The sequence below is a fragment of the Lycium barbarum genome, chromosome 9 (genome assembly GCF_019175385.1).
Source record: "Lycium barbarum isolate Lr01 chromosome 9, ASM1917538v2, whole genome shotgun sequence".
Lineage (NCBI taxonomy): Eukaryota > Viridiplantae > Streptophyta > Magnoliopsida > Solanales > Solanaceae > Lycium > Lycium barbarum.
This window is the reverse complement of record NC_083345.1, coordinates 117,461,660-117,481,107: the sequence shown is the minus strand read 5'-3', so window position 1 is coordinate 117,481,107 and position 19,448 is coordinate 117,461,660. Positions and strand designations below refer to the sequence as shown.

General features: G+C 35.9%; 2 pseudogenes; one reads left to right on the top strand and one right to left on the bottom strand.

Moving 5' to 3' along the window:
* LOC132612239 (methanol O-anthraniloyltransferase-like) overlaps positions 1-18,865 on the top strand; it is a 34,385-nt pseudogene extending 15,520 nt beyond the window's left edge.
* LOC132610276 (methanol O-anthraniloyltransferase-like) lies at positions 12,159-14,263 on the bottom strand (annotated as a pseudogene).
* Positions 18,866-19,448: the final 583 nt, after the last annotated feature.

The following is a 19,448-nucleotide window of genomic DNA, read 5'->3' as shown; positions in this document are numbered from 1 at the left end:
AATAACATACTATAGTATCTTACGAAGAAATATAGCTATGAAGAATACATAAACACACTCATTAATCCCAGAAGAAGTCTTATATTTGACATATATATATATATATATATACACTAAGGAAGAGAGTCGCATCTCAGTTTTTATTTTTTATTTTTTATAGTAACATAGAATCTGCCAAGTTGCTATTCAAGAGTCGCATTTTAACAAAAGAAATCCAAATTGTGCACTTACTATGATATTATAAGAGAATAACAATTCTTCTTTGATTCTCGAACAAATATCGTCCGTTAAAAAGTTGGATCTATTATTTTTAAAGTCCTTAATCAACACATAACTACGTGACAAAATGTTTTTACTGACAAAATTAGAGTAGTCATTCTAAGTGATTAAGTTAAGACCTAGTTAACAATCTAATGTTTAAACATAGGTCCAAACCGATCGAGATGAAAACCAAAGTCACAAAAGTAAGAACTGAAAGAGATTAATTTCGTCCTTATTCTCATTGATGGAATTGGTAAATATATCATAGTTACAATGTCCTATTAGGATACAAAATATACTAACCTAAATTAGAAGATTTACAAAATATTCTATGACTACATATTTACATTATTTATCACACCCCCGCAGTCGAAACGGGAGGTTTACGAACGCTGAGACTGTCCCGAAAATACTCAAATAAGACCTGTGGCAGTCCTTTAGTGAAAATATCAGTGAGCTGATAACGGGATGGAACATGAAGGACACGGACGTGGCCGCGCGCCACCTTTTCACGAACAAAATGTATATTCATCTCTATGTGCTTGGTGCGCTGATGTTGGACTGTATTTCCAGACAGGTAAATGGCACTGACATTATCACAATAAACTAAAGTAGCCTTAGGGATCGGACAATGTAGTTCCAAGAGAAGATTACGTATCCAGCATGATTCAGAAACAACATTAGCGACCCCCCTATATTCTGCTTCCGCACTAGAGCGGGAAAGAGTAGGTTGGCGCTTAGATGACCAAGATATCAAATTATCTCCCAAAACACGCAATAACCCGACGTGGAGTGTCTGGTGTCTGGACATCCCCCCCAATCAGCATCAGTGTATGAAACCAAATCAGTAACTGACGATGAGTAGAGATGCAAACCATGATCAAGTGTACCCTGAATATACCGAATAATCCGCTTAAGAGCAAGCATATGCGTATCTCGTGGAGCATGCATATGAAGACAAATCTGCTGTACAGCATAAGAAATATCCGGTCTGGTGAAGGTAAGATACTGAAGAGCACCTGCAAGGCTCCGGATATGAGTGGGATCGTCACACAGATCGCTAGAAGAGGCACTGACCTTAGGTTTAGTGTCAACGGGAGTGGAAGAAGGATTGCACGAGGACATTCCTGCACGTTCAATAATGTCCGCCGCATAACTACATTGTGATAGAAACATACCACCCTTGTGACGGGTCACCGCAATGCCAAGAAAATAGTTCAAAGGACCTAAGTCCTTCATAGCAAATTCTGAGCCAAGAAGGTCCATAATAGAACAGCGGAGAGCATCTGACGAAGCAGTAAGAATAATATCATCCACATATAGTAAAATGTAAGCCAAGTGGTGGACTTTGCGATAGATGAACAATGAGTGGTCAGACCTGCTATTAGCAAAACCAATGGAAGAAACAAAGTCAGCAAATCTTTTATACCAAGCTCTCGGTGCCTGTTTAAGCCCATATAAGGACTTGCGCAACAAACACACATAATCGGGACGAGATGGTCTCTAAAACCCATAGGCTGATACATATAAACCGTCTCCTTGAGCTCGCCATGAAGAAATGCATTTTTGACATCCAACTGATGAATGGGCCAATGCTTAGATAGAGCTAGGCTTAAGACAGTGCGGATCGTTGCTGGCTTTACGACCGGACTGAACGTCTCACCACAATCAATACCAACCTGTTGTGTTTTGCCATCACCTACAAGACGGGCTTTATGCCTCTCAAAATCACCATTAGACTTTTCTTTATGAGTAAAAATCCACATAGACAGAATAACATTCACATTAGGTGGATGGGGTACCAAATCCCACGTCTTATTTTTAATAAGAGCATCATATTCATCATCCATGGCCAATTTCCAATTCGGGTCACGTAGCGCATCCAACGGGTTACGAGGTATGGGGGACTTGGTAACCGTCGCATGTAGATTAAATGGGTGCTTGGGTTTGAAAATCCTGCGTTGACTACGAGTGACCATGTGATTGCGGGTATTGGGATGGACAGGAGTAGGAATGGACGAAGCTGGCGGGCTGGTGGCAAGCTGGTGGGGGAGAGAGGCAGACTGGTCCGGCATAGAGGATGACGGAGGCTGCTGCCCAGTTTGGGAGGTGTCGCCGTGGTGCTGTGTCGCGGGCAGCGATGGAGGGCTGGCGGCTATATGATGGATCAAGTAAGGAGAGAGGCCATCATCAAAGAAGTTATAAGCGATGGGAGCCGGAGTATGAATTTTGGAAAACGGAAATTGAGTCTCATCAAATAAAACGTGACGACAGATAATGATTTTATTTGAAGATAAATCAAAACATTTGTAGCCACGATGGTTTGGTGGATATCCCAAAAAGACACATGGAGTTGACCGAGGGTGCAACTTGTGAATAGTAGTAGACGGAAAAAGGGGATAACATAAACACCCAAAGACTCGGAGATGAGAATAAGATGGTTTCCGTTGGTAAAGGACCTCTAAAGGTGATTTGTGACCCAATAGCTTACTTGGTAAAATATTAAGGAGATACGTCGTCATTTGCAATGCATGATGCCAAAAAGACGGAGGAATGGAAGCATGAGCAAGAAGAGTCCGGATGACATTATTTAGTGAACGAATTTTTCTTTCTGCTTTCCCATTTTGAGAGGATGTATAAGGACACGAAAGACGGAAAGACATCCCATTGGACGCACAAAACTTTCCGAATTGGCTATTAGTATATTCCCTCCCATTATCACATTGGACATTCTTGATAGGACGTTCAAATTGAGTAAGAATATGGGTCCTAAAATCCAAGAATTTTGAGTAAACATCAGATTTTCTAGCCAAAGGGAAAGTCCACAAATAGTTGGTAAAATCATCCAAAACAGAACATAATAACGATGGCCCATAGAACTCAAAATCGTAGAAGTCCACAAATCACTATGAATAATGTCAAACGAAAACAAAGTTTCGGACATAGAACTAGCAAATGGCAACTTGACATGTTTACCAAGAACGCAAGAATGACACATACTAGATGAACTAGAACTATTACATTCAATGCTTTTATTACGCCTAATAAAATCCAAAATAGAAGCTCCCGAGTGGCCCAAACGATCATGCCAACGGGTTGAAGACAAGGCAGCAAAAGTCGACGGTGAATTGGTGGAATATTTGAAGGTGGGCAATGGATAGAGAGCACCCCTACTATTACACCTCATGAGAGTCATCCCCGTCCGGAAATCCTTCACAAAAATGAGAAAAGAAAGACAAACCGAACGAATTGTCACGACCCAACCCCGTAGGCCGTGACTAGTGCCCGATCTGGGCACCCAGACACATCTATCAAATGCTATCTCAGATTTTATTAACCGCATTCCAGTATATAGCATAAGCCGACAAGACTATATTTTAAATTTAGATAATTTCCAGAAAAATTTCGGCAGAGTTTCCTTTGTTTTACGGACTATCCAATATACCCTGCGCACAGAAAATACCAACAAAGGCCACACAGGACCAACAAAGCAACATTTAAACATATGCGGACCGGCCGCCGCGGCGAATGGGATCGCCCAAACACAACATATACACGCCTTCATACAGAAAGACCCCCAACCCACAAACATGTCCTCAGACCTCTAAACAGACCGACAGAATCATATGACGGGACAGGGCCCCGTCGTACCCCTGAGTGACGTACATTTATACAATAGCAGGAGACTGTACCAAAAATATAGGCTCCGGATAAGAGAGCGCCTCAGAATAGCAGAATAAGATCCTAAGCGGGCGGATCAGCGAACCTGTTGTATGTACCTGCGCGGCATGAAAACGCAGCCCCCGAAGAAAGGGGGTCAGTACGAAATATGTACTGAATATGTAAAGCCTGAAGTAGAGAAACCAAAATCATAACCGGAAACAGAACGAACAGAAAGGAATGCAAAAATCCAGAATACCAAATGCATATTTCAAAACATAAGGAATGTGTACAGAAACATATGCCATATCATGTCCGGCCCCCGCCAAGGGACTCGGTAGACAGAACGTGGTCACCCTCCCGACGCTGGTGCCACAACACATAAGGATCAGAATAGGGGATAACCCCATAACATAGCATGTCATGTCAAATGGCCATATCGGATCATATCATATCATATCAAAATAGTGTACATTGCCAGCATACTCCACAACCCATGTACACGTATACCTGCCCCCTCACCATCGAGGCACGGCGAACAATGCAGAGGAATACGCTTGACAACATATCCTGGCCCGGGCTCAGTGAAGGAAACATTGAGACATCCACGAGTGGAGTAGTGAGAAACTAATGCAACATGAGACATAATACATTTTACAAGGACTCGATGGAGTATTCCGAACAACAACCGTATTATTGAAACCGCACGATAGTCACGGTGCGTATATTTCGGATAACAAAAATAGATTATGTGATAATAGTCTTCTTGGGTTCATTTCCATATTCCAAAATAATTTATAAGACTCAATAGAATAACTTAACAAGTGTCATTTAGTAGTCAGAAGAGTAGTTAAGACGTTTCCTTTAAAACTTCTCAAAATAGGTTAAAATGCAATAAGAGTGAAATCGAGCATAGTGGGCCCACCTCAGGTCAACTAAAGTGATAGGCTCAATTTACGTACATTAAGTCTATAGAGTCATCCCTGGAGATCTTCGAACAATCTCCTAACTTTCCAAGCAATTTGTGTAAACTTACCAAATTCTTTCAACAAAACGTACTTATAGGATTCAATTCTATTGAATGAAAAAGGGACATTTTCAGATTTAGTTTGCTATAAACAGAATATCCCCCGAGGTTCAATTTCAAACCTAGTACATCTAGGACATGCCAAGAGAAAGAAAAGGATAGCTTTACATACCTGTCGACGACTATCCGTGAATCCCTTTTGCCTCGTTGCTCTTTTCGCCTATTTATATAAAAGTGACGTTATCGTTAGTAACTATATTTTCTAGTTCGCCACTCTATAGTTCATTCTTCTATAGGACCTACATTCCAGTCTATATATATGTTCTCACTTAAGTATTCTATTATCTAGCATTTTGGCGAAAATTCGGCAGCACTTCCCCTTATAGGTTCACCTATCCAAATTTCCAATTGTGTTCCTGTAGACACAGAAATACCAGCAACAATACATGGGCACACTTATACTTTCAATCCCTTCAATCCAATAAAAAAAAACAACAATATGATCGTATCAACACAATTCCAACTTTAACTTTCCAATCTTTTCGCCATATAGTTCGGGACAACAACAACTATAGCATCAAATAAATCAGTCCATTAATTTCCCTTACACCAGCCCCTACACGGCTTCAATATCAACATACAAAATTCCATGATTTTTATTCATTTCCACACATTACCACACGTTCAAACCATCCACAATATATGCAAAATAAGATTGAACATTACTTCATATAAGCCTTTCACACGGCTAACTTTAAATTTCAACAATAACATTTCAACACCAACATACACAATTTCATGCATCAAATTCATATTTGTACATTCACAACACATTCAACTTCATCCCAAAACATATAGAAGATGATCAATTCTTACCTTAACAAGTTGGTCCCTTAACCTTGCTATTCACTTGAATATCCACAACACATTGAGACATTAATCACACTTGGAACTTCAACAAAATTTTCCTCCACTGTTCGGCTAAGCAGTTCTGGCCGAGGACCTCCTTCCTTCTCCAACTTACTTCTTTCTTTCACCTTAGGACTTTGATCAAGTTACAAAAATAATTTTTCTCCCTCAAACAACCATGCTGGCCGAAACAGCCATGACCATGTTTTTCTTGCTTTTAAGCTCACTTTGATAAATATGAAATGAAAATGTTCATTCCACTGTTTACTTAGTCACATATGTATGAGCTCCAATCATCCTACACGTGCCCTTCTAAGGTGGATTGTATTGGATGATTTCATTTTATTCATTTTCTTAACCTCATGCGCATAAAGTTTGTCACCTAGCTTGAGTTCCTGGAAAAGCTTTGCACCAACATTGTTAAATTGAAATATTAAATTGCCCTAAAGATAATACTTTACAAAAGTTGTGTCCCTAAATTTAATCAACCAGGACCACCTAAAAGTAAGTTAATATGTCATGACTCACAATTAAATAACCAAAGGTGGTGCACAGCAAGTAAAGACATGTTAAGGAATTAATTAATGATATATAGTATATACCAAGCCATGATCTTTGAAAAGCCCATCATCTGAAGGAATCCAAAACGGTTTTGTGTCTTTATCTGTGTGGGTTTTGTGATCTAACTATATGACACAGCCTGCATGAACCCCCTTTTTTTTTTACTAATTCGGGTGGGGCCCACATGGCCCCTTTAAGCTTAATTAATTAATGAAGTGATTTAAATTTTAATCCCACTTAATAATCTAATCATAGTTAATTTACCCCTAATCTCCAATAATATCTTTATACCAATAAAATTTATACACAATTTATGTTTTAATTAAAATTGAAAATTAACGATTTCTATTTCGTATTTGAAAATAATTCCGCCTTTAACTTGAGTCGATTTGCTTGCGGATAATTCGTCGTATAAATGTACGGGATATAACACGAATGCTACATAAAAGAAAAAAGTCAGTCATAGGCGAGTCCAAGCGAGTTCCACTTTTTTTCTCTCTGCACAATGTAGCCCAAGACGCTGTCATTACTCCATACTCGGGTATGGGTGAGTCTCGCATGAGTGTCATTCATTTGGTCCATGTGCAGCAGATAAAAATAGAATTAAACACGTATTAGAACTTCGAAGAGAGAATCTTATTTTTAATCAAAAGGAATAAATAAATAAATCAAGAAATTCCCCTTATCTTCTAAGTGCAGTAAAGAAAGAAACTAAAATATGTAAACATAATTTTGAGATTTAAACATGCTTATCTTGATGCCTAAGCAGATTCTTCATAGAGGATACTTTGTAAGTGAAAGAAATAAATCCCGGTTTTGCATAGGATCGTTCATGGTTAAGTTTTGTTTTAAAAAGAAAGCAAAGAAGAAGAAGAAGAAGAAGAGTAAAAGAGTAATGAATAAGATAATTAATAGAAAGAATGGGGTCTTGCCGGTAAGAGGATTAATGAATCGGTGTAATTTTTGAAATTTTAACGGAAGCACTGAAGGGACGTATCTTTTGATTCTATAACCAAAAAAGCACATACTAAGGGGAAAGAGGCAGAATAATAGGGGGGAAAAGTAAAATTTGAGAATAAAGATAAATAGAATTTCTGGTTTAATTAGGAGAGTGTCACGTCAGCAGGTCTTTGTCTTGCTTATATATATATATATATATCATTGATAGTTATCCTAAAGATGTAGCTTGACAAGCGAAAACAACATTAAAGAGAGTTTAAGGTTGATCAAGACTCGGTTCTATTAATTGTAGCAAAATTTGGTTCGGTTCAACTTGAGTTTAGCCTATATTATTATTTTTTGTGTCCCAAACTATGTGTCGTACTTTTCTTTTTAATTAATCTAAGAGAAAAGTTATACATCCTTATTTAAAAAATAGTTTAAGTTTAAACTTCTAATTTTATATTTAGTAAAAATGATTTATAACTCACAAAAATGTTTATGATTTATTTATAATTATAAATTTTAAAGCAATTCATTTTTTTTTAAACTTGGTGCTTAGTCAAATACGTCACATAACGGAATTGAAGGAGGAAGTAGATACGTATGGCTCTGAACACCACATTTTTAATTTTCATTATCGTGGCTCCAAATATCCAAGAATGGTCGGTACAAGAATTGTCGGTACAAGTCTGAACTCCACATTTTTAATTTTCATTATGTTGTTTTCAACAGATTCTAACGTAAGACGTTTTTCTTTCTTTCTTTCTTCGTCAACAACATTAAATGAAAATCAATGATTTGGCGGTTTAGGTGCCGTTTGGCCATAAAAATTATTCACTTTTTTCTGATTTTTTTTTTCACTTTTTTCACTTTTGGACGTTTGGCCATAAATATTCCGAATACAACTTGAAGTGGTATTCCGGAATACCAAAAACTCAAAAAACTTGTTTTTAAAAAAAAACAAAAACACCTTTTTCACTTTTTTACAACTACATTTCACCAAAAATTACAATTTCAAAAATTATGATCAAACACAACTCCAACTCCAACTCTAACTTTAAAAATTCCAAAAAAAAAATAAATTTGTTTTTGATATTTATGGCCAAACGGCACCTTAATTTGTTCTGTTCTTGACCCTTCAACGTCAAATGTTTGTTAAAGCTATGTGGGCTGGTGTTGTCAAATCAAAATATAAGAAAGTACAAGTGATTTTTTTTATAAACATTGCTCCTGTTTTAATAAACATAAAGTTAAAAAATATCTCTATATCATGCGACAATGATTATTTATACCCTCCGTTATACTATCCGTCCATTACTATCCCGATGTTATCGGAGGCAGAGCTCGGAATTTAAATTTTATGAGTTTTGAATTCTAATCTTTTTTAAGTTGCTGCATTCTAAATTTATAATTTGCACATATTCAATGCACCTTTAAAGTTAAATACATGGTGTGAATCAATGTTATAAGGTTTGGCTGAATCCCGCAATTGAAAACTCTAGCTCCGCCCCTAGACATTATAGAGCTGGTGCGAACATACTCCTCCATCGTTAGGTCCTCCACCATGGCACAACACCATCCGACGTGGCCGGACTATTGGTCAAGGTGAATGTCATTTGACATGCCATCTCACCCAACCACAATATAAATTACTATCACCGCTTTGAATCTCACCATCACCACTTCTATTAGCGACCTCCCTTTTCTCCATAATTGCACAACCATCACCATAATCAACTGGTTTGAAACTTTAACAAATTAAATAATTGGGATTTCGAATGCATAACATGGTAAAGTCCAATGAGCATCATAATGATGCACAAGATCAAGTACTGATCACTGATGGAAAATTGGCGGGTTGTGTCCATTACTAAAAAAATGGAATTAACGACGGACAAATTCAAGATGTTCAGATCTTGAGAGAGAGAAGGAAGAGAGAGTACTTTCATATATCATTGAAGTGTAATCTCATACGCTTGAATAAGGCTAACGAGACATACAGATACATCGATATATAGAAGAATTAGTTAAGACTAATCAACTAACTAATTGTAGCCTAACTGCTAATAACTAATTACTGGAACTAAGCTGAAAAGACAGAAATACCCTTGCAGGCTTGAACTATACTTAACCATATTCATTAACTCAAATTTTGTAGTTAAATAGCAAAATCCATCGCTAATCCCATTCAGCGATGAATTGTCAAAAATTTTGGTTAGCTATGAGCATTTTAGCGATCGATTAGCGACGAAACTCATAACTAATTCCAATTTTGAGCGGGTTGGAAGTGGATTCAGCAAAACGGGTCGGATTTCACCTGCCCATATTTCATGCGGGTCAAAAAACAGGTTGAGTGTTAAATGAGCGTGTAGGAAATGGGTTAACCCATAATATAGAAATGTAAAATTATTTCAAGTAAAATATTTTGCAAAATTTCCGTCGGCTCAAATCGTTTAGACACACAATGTTTTAATTGGACATATACATACTCTTCATCACTAAATTTATTCAAATTTGATTGTTATATTTATTTCGCGAAGAAGTTTTCTTATGATATGCAGAAGGATATTTATTGATTTCAAAACTTTTGTCCTCTGTACTATCCAAATATATGTGTTAATTTATGTAAATGTAAATGGAATTCAGCTGATTTAGATCTAAATTAGACACTATGGTAAGTACAATTTTACTCACCCCTCACTAAGTCACCACTTCTACAATAGTTGTCTGCAAGTTTAAGAGAAACAAGCAGTTCACATGGACAGAATTTTGAGCAAGAGTTCTGTTTATTTTGGCGGGGTTGTACAAAGTGAGAGGGACAGAATTTTACACCATCTGGGATATTCATAGGGGGATATTCCTTTCAAATATCTTGGTATCCCTTTATCTACAAAGAAGCTTACCAATTCAAAGGCAACCACTAATTGAGAAGATTGTTAAAAGAGTGTCCTCATGGACTGCTAAGAAGCTGTCCTACGCAGGGAGGGTTCAATTAGTACAAAGTGTGTTATTTGGCATACAATCCTACTGGGCTCAACTCTTTGTCTTGCCTGTTAAAGTGATCAAAGCCATTGAAGCTTATTGTAGGAGCTATGTATGGTCTGGGGTCAATACAATTACTAAAAAAGCTCTGGTTGCATGGGATAGAGTTTGTTGTCCTAAAGCTTCTGGGGGACTCAATCTCATAAACCTTCAGGTGTGGAATCAAGCTGCTATAGCTAAATTGTGTTGGGACCTGGCGAGTAAACAAGACAGACTCTGGATCAAGTGGATTCATGTGTTTTACATCAAAAATCAGGACATGGCCAAGTATGTTGGATGGTGAGGCAACTTATTGGAGCATGGAATACTCTTGAACAAGTGAATATTATGACACAAACTGGCAAGAGCATGATCAGAAGCATTTATCTACAACTACTAAGTAACCTTGAGAGAGTAAATTGGAAATGCTTAATGTTTCATATTGTTGCTCGACCCAAATCTATTTTTATCCTATGGCTCTGTCTCCATGGGAGATTATTGACAACTGAAGGCTTATCAGCTGGGGAATGAGCTTTGATCCAGTTTGTGTGATGTGCAAAAATTATAATGAAGATAGGGAGCATTTGTTTGTCCGCTGTTCTTATGCGCAGCAACTCTGGAGACGAATATTGGCTTGCGTGCAACAGCCTCTACACAACTCACAATCATGGATACACCAACTGGAATGGATGATCAATCGCGGGAAAGGGAAATCACAGCAAGCTAGAGTCTTTCCCATGGTGTGTGTTGAGGTTACAAACTAGATATGGGCTGAAAGGAATGCGAGGATCTTTGAACAGAGAAGTCGCGAAGTTGAAACCGTTGCTCGTGAAATAGCCTACACTTGTACTGTTCGAGCTACCCCGACATTCGAGACCTTATCCAAAACTATAAATTTTGATTGAGTAGCAGTACTTAGCAATAGGCTTGAGTTTCATCTGTAGAGATTACTTACCAGATAGCTAGTTGTGTTTTGGCTATGCTATGGAGCTGTAAATGATGCACTTGGTGATTAATATAAACATATTACTAACCCAAAAAAAAAAAAAAAAAATACAAACAGTTCTTTTTTAGTTTTTTCAAAATCATGCTTGGTGTCAGTGATCAGACATTATCATTGCGTGGATCAATGCAATTAGACATTGTGGTTTAATGCAATCTCCTAAGATCTCAACATAGTTTTTTTTTTTTTTTTTTATTTTTAAACCCCTCCTCCCAGGAGCTCCCCTTTGCTCCCTTAGTGACTCGAACTCGCAACCTTCGGGTTGAAAGTGGAGGGTGCTTACCATCTGAAAAACCCCCTCTTGTCTGATCTCAACATAGCTACATACCTTATATTACATCATTTTTTAGTTTGTTCCAAAAAGAAAAAAAGATGAGATCTCTCTATATTCTAAAACAATTTAACTTTGAATTTTCAATTAAACACTTAAAAGACAATATTTTTATAGCCACGAATTTTTTTTAGTAATTTTTAAGATCACAAGTTTTAAAAGTAGTTCTTTCTTTCATAAATTTTGAGTAGTTCTTTCTTTCATAAATTTTGAACTCAATTAAACACTACGACATAAATTTATACATATACTTGATTTATAAATATCATACACGATGGACGAGTACTTTCTAATAGGAAAAGGATGGAATGTGTGTGTGTGTGTGTATATATATATATATATATATATATATACACACACACATACACATACAACCTCCATAGTTCTAATTTAATCACTCCCAAAGATACATTGATGAGATTGAAATGACAAGTGATGGTTGCTCAATTGGTAAAACGCCTCCACCCATGATTAGAAGGTTCGGGATTCGAGTCACGCCGGAGGGAAGTGTGGAAACGCCATAGATCCTTCAAAATAGGGGGTAAAAAAAATGAGGTTGAAATGGAGAAAACACCTTGCATCTTTGAAATTATGTTGACTCCTTCCACATTTTTGAAAGTCGTCTAGTAGACAACCTCTTAAAATTTGTCCATGGCCCGTGGAGGCAAACTTATCGTGACTAAAATACCCTTTTCTCCCTTGTTGTTTTTAACTAGTACACAAAAACTAATGAAAGATGGAGCTTTTTAGACCCCTCCAAAAATGGGCTTTCCCCATCCAAAATCAAATTCATCAAATCGACCAAATCTATTATCTGAAACAATAAAATTGCAAGATTTTGTTAACTCTGGTCTTCCTTTAATCGCCATTAAATCTGACTGATCTAATGTACTCTTCATTTGTATGATCTTTAACTTTTTTGACCAATTCAACTTTATATGTTAGTGGATTTGAGCATAACAATCCTACTTTTGATACTACGGCTGGAGTAACGAATGCATTCCTGTAATATCCAGGTGGCAATTCAAATTTTAGTAACTTTCCACCTACGTTAGCAGGGTATGTCAAACAAACAGTTTCTTTGGGATGCAAATCAAGAGAAATCGTATGACATTTCATAAAAACGCCGCTAACAACTCGAATTTTACGCTTTCACAATTTGGAGAAACTTGATTTTAATATCTTCCATCTCCTTATTTCCAAAGAATAGTGATTATTCTATCAAATTGTCTTCCATAGATTCCCATGCAATTCTTGATTCAACTTGCTCATCAAACTCAGGGTGAATACATGTAATAAATACATGGTGATGATCTAGCACTTATGAGGCCACTTTGTCATTCAGGTAATATAGAAGGTGCAGAAGCTCCTTGAATTAATTCGCTTAATGCATTTAAAATCATTTTCAAGCCATATGCATTCATCACAGTGTGATCAAATCTGAATCCAACAACAAATTCACCACTGCTAAAATGGGTCACCTATACATAGAGGTATACTAGTTTAAGAATTTAACTTTCATGAAATGGCAGTGTAAAACAGTATTTTAATACTATAAAAATAAAAATAAAAAGTTGCCTACTTTGGAAAATTCTTATGCAAACTGTCAGTGTATAAGTTAATTAAATAATACATAAATATCCCCTAAACTTGTTTTGAATTTTCAACTACTTAGACTTCGTGAGTACTTATTACCCCTAAGACACTTGTTCGGAGTGGAATATAAGACTTTATATTCGAGGCACATGTCGTGCATTTATTTGTCTTTCAAGTGCAGGTAAATATTTTCCTTTCGTATCGGCTAGAGCAGTGGTAGATATAAATTCAATCAAGGGGGTTCAATGGAATTTCCGTCATCCCATAATTTCATTATATAAATAGGATAAAAACATTTTCTTGTATATATGTTTCTTAATACTCTCGACACAAGGAAAGCTTAAAATGTAGTGGTACGAGAGCTTCCAAAATTGCTTTAGGTCATAAGTCGGAATCTTAAGTGTAACCTTCTTGCATTTATTTGTTTGATCCTTTATTAGGATTCCTGACTCTTCTAGTATTGCTTTAGGTCATAAGTCGGAATCGTCACTAATTGTTTATATTATTGGTGACGAAAATTAAGGTTACAAATAAATAAAAATTTTGTGGCTAAAACTTATAACATTACTACAAACTGTAATTTGTCGCTATTGCAACAACATATTTTTTGTGACGAAATTTTTTTCGTGTCCAACAACGTAACTAAATTTTAAGACAAATAATAGTTTGTTATAAATCGGGTACATTATTAGAGACAAAATAATGTGTCACCGATAACTTAAAATTCGTCGCTAATGCTACTTAATGAATGGCGCCAAATCATTTTTTGGTGGGAAACTTTAGTGGCAAAAAGTTATTAGGTATGACATAAAATTCATCACTAATTGTTCACTTTCTGTGACAAAAGTTAGTGTTTAAATACACGAGCCACATACTTTTAGTGACGAAACATATATTTCGTAGCAAAAGTTTTGCCACTAAATTTTCCCACCAAAAAATGATTTCGCACCATTCATTAAGTAGCATTAGCGACGAATTTTAAGTTATCGGTGACACATTATTTTTTCACTAATAATGTACCCGAATTATGATAAACTATTATTTGTCATAAGATTTAGTTGCATTTTGGACACAACTGCTCATAGTTGGATCAATGCGACGTTCTCGCCATCTGTCCTCGACACACTTCTAAATTACAATTGTGAGACTTCTCATCAAGCTTGGAGCATGCTAGAGAAACTTTTTCTTGACCATGTTTCTTCCTCTATGATCCATCTTAAAAATAAATTTCAGAATTTCAAGAAAGGATCTCTTTCAATGGAAGAATATTTACAACAGTTGCATTCTTTATCAAGTGCACTATCTGCCATCGGTAAACCAATATCAGACGAGGACCTTGTTGCTCAAACTTTGCAAGGCTTACCCCCGTCATACAGAACATTTGTTTCTGGACTAAATGCAAATAGGCCATTTCCCTCATTTTTTGCTCTACGTCCTCGTCTTATTACTGAAGAGGAACACATCAAAGCCATTTCATCTGATGATTCTCAATAATCAGTGGCGTTCTTTACTGCCGCTTTATTCAACAAAATCAAGGTCGTGGCTCTAATCAAAATCGTGGTCGTGGGAGATTTCATAATAAGAATCGTGGTCGTAGATCTGGCCAGAACAATTATCATACAAATTTTAATAATTCTACTCGTGTTGCTCCAAGCATACTTGGCCCTCCGCTGACTCCAAATGCGACTAAATCGATGACACAATGTCAGATTTGTTTTCACTACAATCATACAGCTTTGGAATGTCACAATCGCTTTAACCATTCTTTTGTTCCACAAAATTTTCCCAAAGGTTTGGCAGCGATGAGCCTCAAAGAAGTACCTTCAACAATCTGGTATCCTGATACAGGGGCTTCCTCACACATGACTGGAAATCCGAATGTTCTTTCTGATCCCATTCCATATCAGGGTAATGCGCAAGTGATGGTTGGTAACGGTAATCTACTTCCTATCTCTCATGTTGGTCATTCTTTTCTTCCTACTTCTAAACAGCCTTTGCTTCTTAAAAATATTCTTCTTGTTCCTCAACTCAAGAAAGATTTATTATCTATTCATCGCCTTTGTGTCGACAATAATTGTTATGCTAAATTCACTGACTCTTATTTTTCCGTTAAGGATCCGAGGACCAACCACACACTGCTCCAATGTAGGAACTTAGGATCTCTCTATCCGTTTTCATCTTCTTCAAGATTCATTCCGTCAACAAGTCCCACTGCTTTCTTTGGATCCGCTTCGCAATGTTCATTGTGGCACAAGCGCCTTGGGCATCCTGGAAAACTTGTGCTTGATGTATTATCGCGAAATAAAGTTATTTCTAGTTCTTCATGTTTTAATCCTTCTATGTGTAATGTTTGTCATTTGGGCAAACAATCTAGGCTCCCATTTTCAAGTTCTACAAGTACAACCAATAAAGCATTCTTTCTAGTTCACTATGATGTTTGGACTTCCCCTACTGTGTCCAACTCTGGTTATCGTTATTATGTGCTTTTTATGGATGATTATACCAAATTCTCTTGGACCTATCTCATGCGGCAAAAATCTGAAACTTATAGTAAATTTCTTGAATTTTATAATATGATATCTAATGTCTTTGATTCATCAATTTCATATTTCCAATATGATGGGGGTAAAGAATACGATAATACTCAATTTAAATCCTTTTTCCGTGATAAGGGTATTATTCACCAATTTTCTTGTCCATATACTCCCCAACAAAATGGTCATGCCGAGCGCAAACACCGCCACCTCAATGATGTCATTCGTTGCCTACTTTTTCAAGCTAATGTCCCTGCGTCGTTTTGGCCTGACGCTCTACTTTATGCTACTTATATTATTAACAGGCTACCAAGTTGAATATATTTTGGTGTAATGACCCAACAAAGTGGGTATCTTGTATTTATAGTACAATTACAATACACAGAATGGAAATGTAATAAATACAAGGCTACATATATGGTAATACAATCAATCATAGTAAATACTAAATATCCTATGAATCTGCTAAATGATTGCAGAATATTTGCAGAATATTTCCTAACACTAATCTCCGGATAACTAGTCCCAGGATAAGTAATCCTGGGATAACTTGTTTCCAACCAAACGACCCCTAAGTGTAACCTTCTTGCATTTATTTGTTTGATCCTTTATTAGGATTCCTGACTCTTCTAGTATTTCTTTAGGTCATAAGTCGGAATGGTCACTAATTGTTTATATTATTGGTGACGAAAATTGAGGTCACAAATAAATAAAAGTTTCGTGGCTAAAACTTATAACATTACTACAAACTAAAATATTTTTGTGACAAAAAAAAATTCGTGTCCAAAATGCAACTAAATCTTATGCCAAATAATAGTTTATCATAATTCGGGTACATTATTAGTGAAAAAATAATGTGTCACCGATAACTTAAAATTCGTCGCTAATGCTACTTAATGAATGGTGCGAAATCATTTTTTGGTGGGAAAATTTAGTGGCAAAACTTTTGCTACGAAATATATGTTTCGTCACTAAAAGTATGTGGCTCGTGTATTTAAACACTAACTTTTGTCACAGAAAGTGAACAATTAGTGACGAATTTTATGTCATACCTAATAATTTTTTGCCACTAAAGTTTCCCACCAAAAAATGATTTGGCGCCATTCATTAAGTAGCATTAGCGACGAATTTTAAGTTATCGGTGACACATTATTTTGTCTCTAATAATGTACCCGATTTATAAAAAACTATTATTTGTCTTAAAATTTAGTTACGTTGTTGGACACGAAAAAAATTTCGTCACAAAAAATATGTTGTTGCAATAGCGACAAATTAGAGTTTGTAGTAATGTTATAAGTTTTAGCCAAATTTTTTTTATTTATTTGTAACCTTAATTTTCGTCACCAATAATATAAACAATTAGTGACGATTCCGACTTATGACCTAAAGCAATACTAGAAGAGTCAGGAATCCTAATAAAGGATCAAACAAATAAATGCAAGAAGGTTACACTTAAGATTCCGACATATGACCTAAAGCAATTTTGGAAGCTCTCGTACCACTACATTTTAAGCTTTCCTTGTGTCGAGAGTATTAAGAAACATATATACAAGAAAATGTTTTTATCCTATTTATATAATGAAATTATGGGACGACGGAAATTCTATTGAACCCCTTGATTGAATTTATATCTACCACTGCTCTAGCCAATACGAAAGGAAAATATTTACCTGCACTTGAAAGACAAATAAATGCACGACATGTGCCTCGAATATAAAGTCTTATATTCCACTCCGAACAAGTGTCTTAGGGGTAATAAGTACTCACGAAGTCTAAGTAGTTGAAAATTCAAAACAAGTTTAGGGGATATTTATGTATTATTTAATTAACTTATACACTGACAGTTTGCATAAGAATTTTCCAAAGTAGGCAACTTTTTATTTTTATTTTTATTTTTATGTATTAAAATATTGTTTTACACTGCCATTTCATGAAAGTTAAATTCTTAAACTAGTATACCTCTATGTATAGGTGACCCATTTTAGCAGTGGTGAATTTGTTGTTGGATTCAGACTTGATCACACTGTGATGAATGCATATGGCTTGAAAATGATTTTAAATGCATTAAGCGAATTAATTCAAGGAGCTTCTGCACCTTCTATATTACCTGAATGGCAAAGTGGCCTCATAAGTGCTAGATCATCACCATGTATTTACTACATGTATTCACCCTGAGTTTGATGAGCAAATTGAATCAAGAATTGCATGGGAATCTATAGAAGACAATGTGACATAGTAATTATTTTTCTTTGGAAATAAGGAGATGGAGGAGATGGAAGCTATTAAGAATCAAGTTTCTCCAAATTGTGAAAGCATAAAATTCGAGTTGTTAGCGGCGTTTTTATGGAAATGTCGTACAATTTCTCTTGATTTGCATCCCAAAGAAACTGTTTGTTTGAAATACCTTGTTAACGTACATGGAAAGTCACTAAAATTTGAATTGCCACCTAAATATTACAGGAATGCATTCGTTATTCCAGCCGTAGTATCAAAGCGGGATTATTATGTTCAAATCCACTAATATATATAGTTGAATTGGTCAAAAAAGTTAAAGATCATATGAATGAAGAGTAAATTAGATCAGTCAGATTTAATGGTGATTAAACGAAGACTAGAGTAAACAAACTCTTGGAATTTTATTGTTTCAGATAATAGATCTGCTGGATTTGATGAATTTGATTTTGCATGGGGAAAGCCCATTTTTGGAGGGGTTCCAAAAAGCTCTATCATTAGTTTTAATTTGTGTACCAGTTAAAAACAACAAGGGAAAAAAGGGTATTTTAGTAGCGATAAGTTTGCCTCCACGGGCCATGAAAAAATTTCAAGAGGTCGTCTACCAGACGACTTTTAAAAATGTGGAAGGAGTCAACATAATTTCAAAGATGCAAGGTGTTTTCTCCATTTCAACCTCATTTTTTTTACCCCCTATTTTGGAGGGTCTATGGTGTTTCCACACTTCCCTCCGACGTGACTCGAATCCTGAACCTACTGGTCATGAGTGGAGGTGTTTTACCAACTGAGCAACCATCACTTGTCATTTCAATCTCATCAATGCATCTTTGGGAGTGATTAAATTAGAATTATGGAGCTTGTAATATATGTATGTTCCATCCTTTTCCTATTAGAAAGTATTTGTCCATCGTGTATGATATTTATAAATCAAGTATATGTATAAATTTATGTCGTAGTGTTTAACTGAGTACAAAATTTAAGAAAGTAAGAACTACTTTTAAAACTTGTGATCTTAAAAATTACCATGGCTATAAAAAGAATGTCTTTAAGGGTTTAATTGAAAATTCAAAGTTAAATTATTTTAAAATATAGAGAGATCTCATCTTTTTTTCTTTTTGGAACATACAAAAAAAAATAATGTAATATAAAGGTACATCACTATGTTGAGATCTTAGGAGATTGCATTGAACCACAATGTCTACTTGCATTGATCAACGCAATGATGATGCTTGATTTTGAAAAAACTAAAAAAAGAACTGCTTGTTTCTCTTAAACTTGCAGACAACTATTGTAGAAGTGGTCACTTAGGCCTCATTTGTTTGCACTTAATGGAGGTCTGAATCTGAATGGTTCAGACCTTAAGCCATTAAG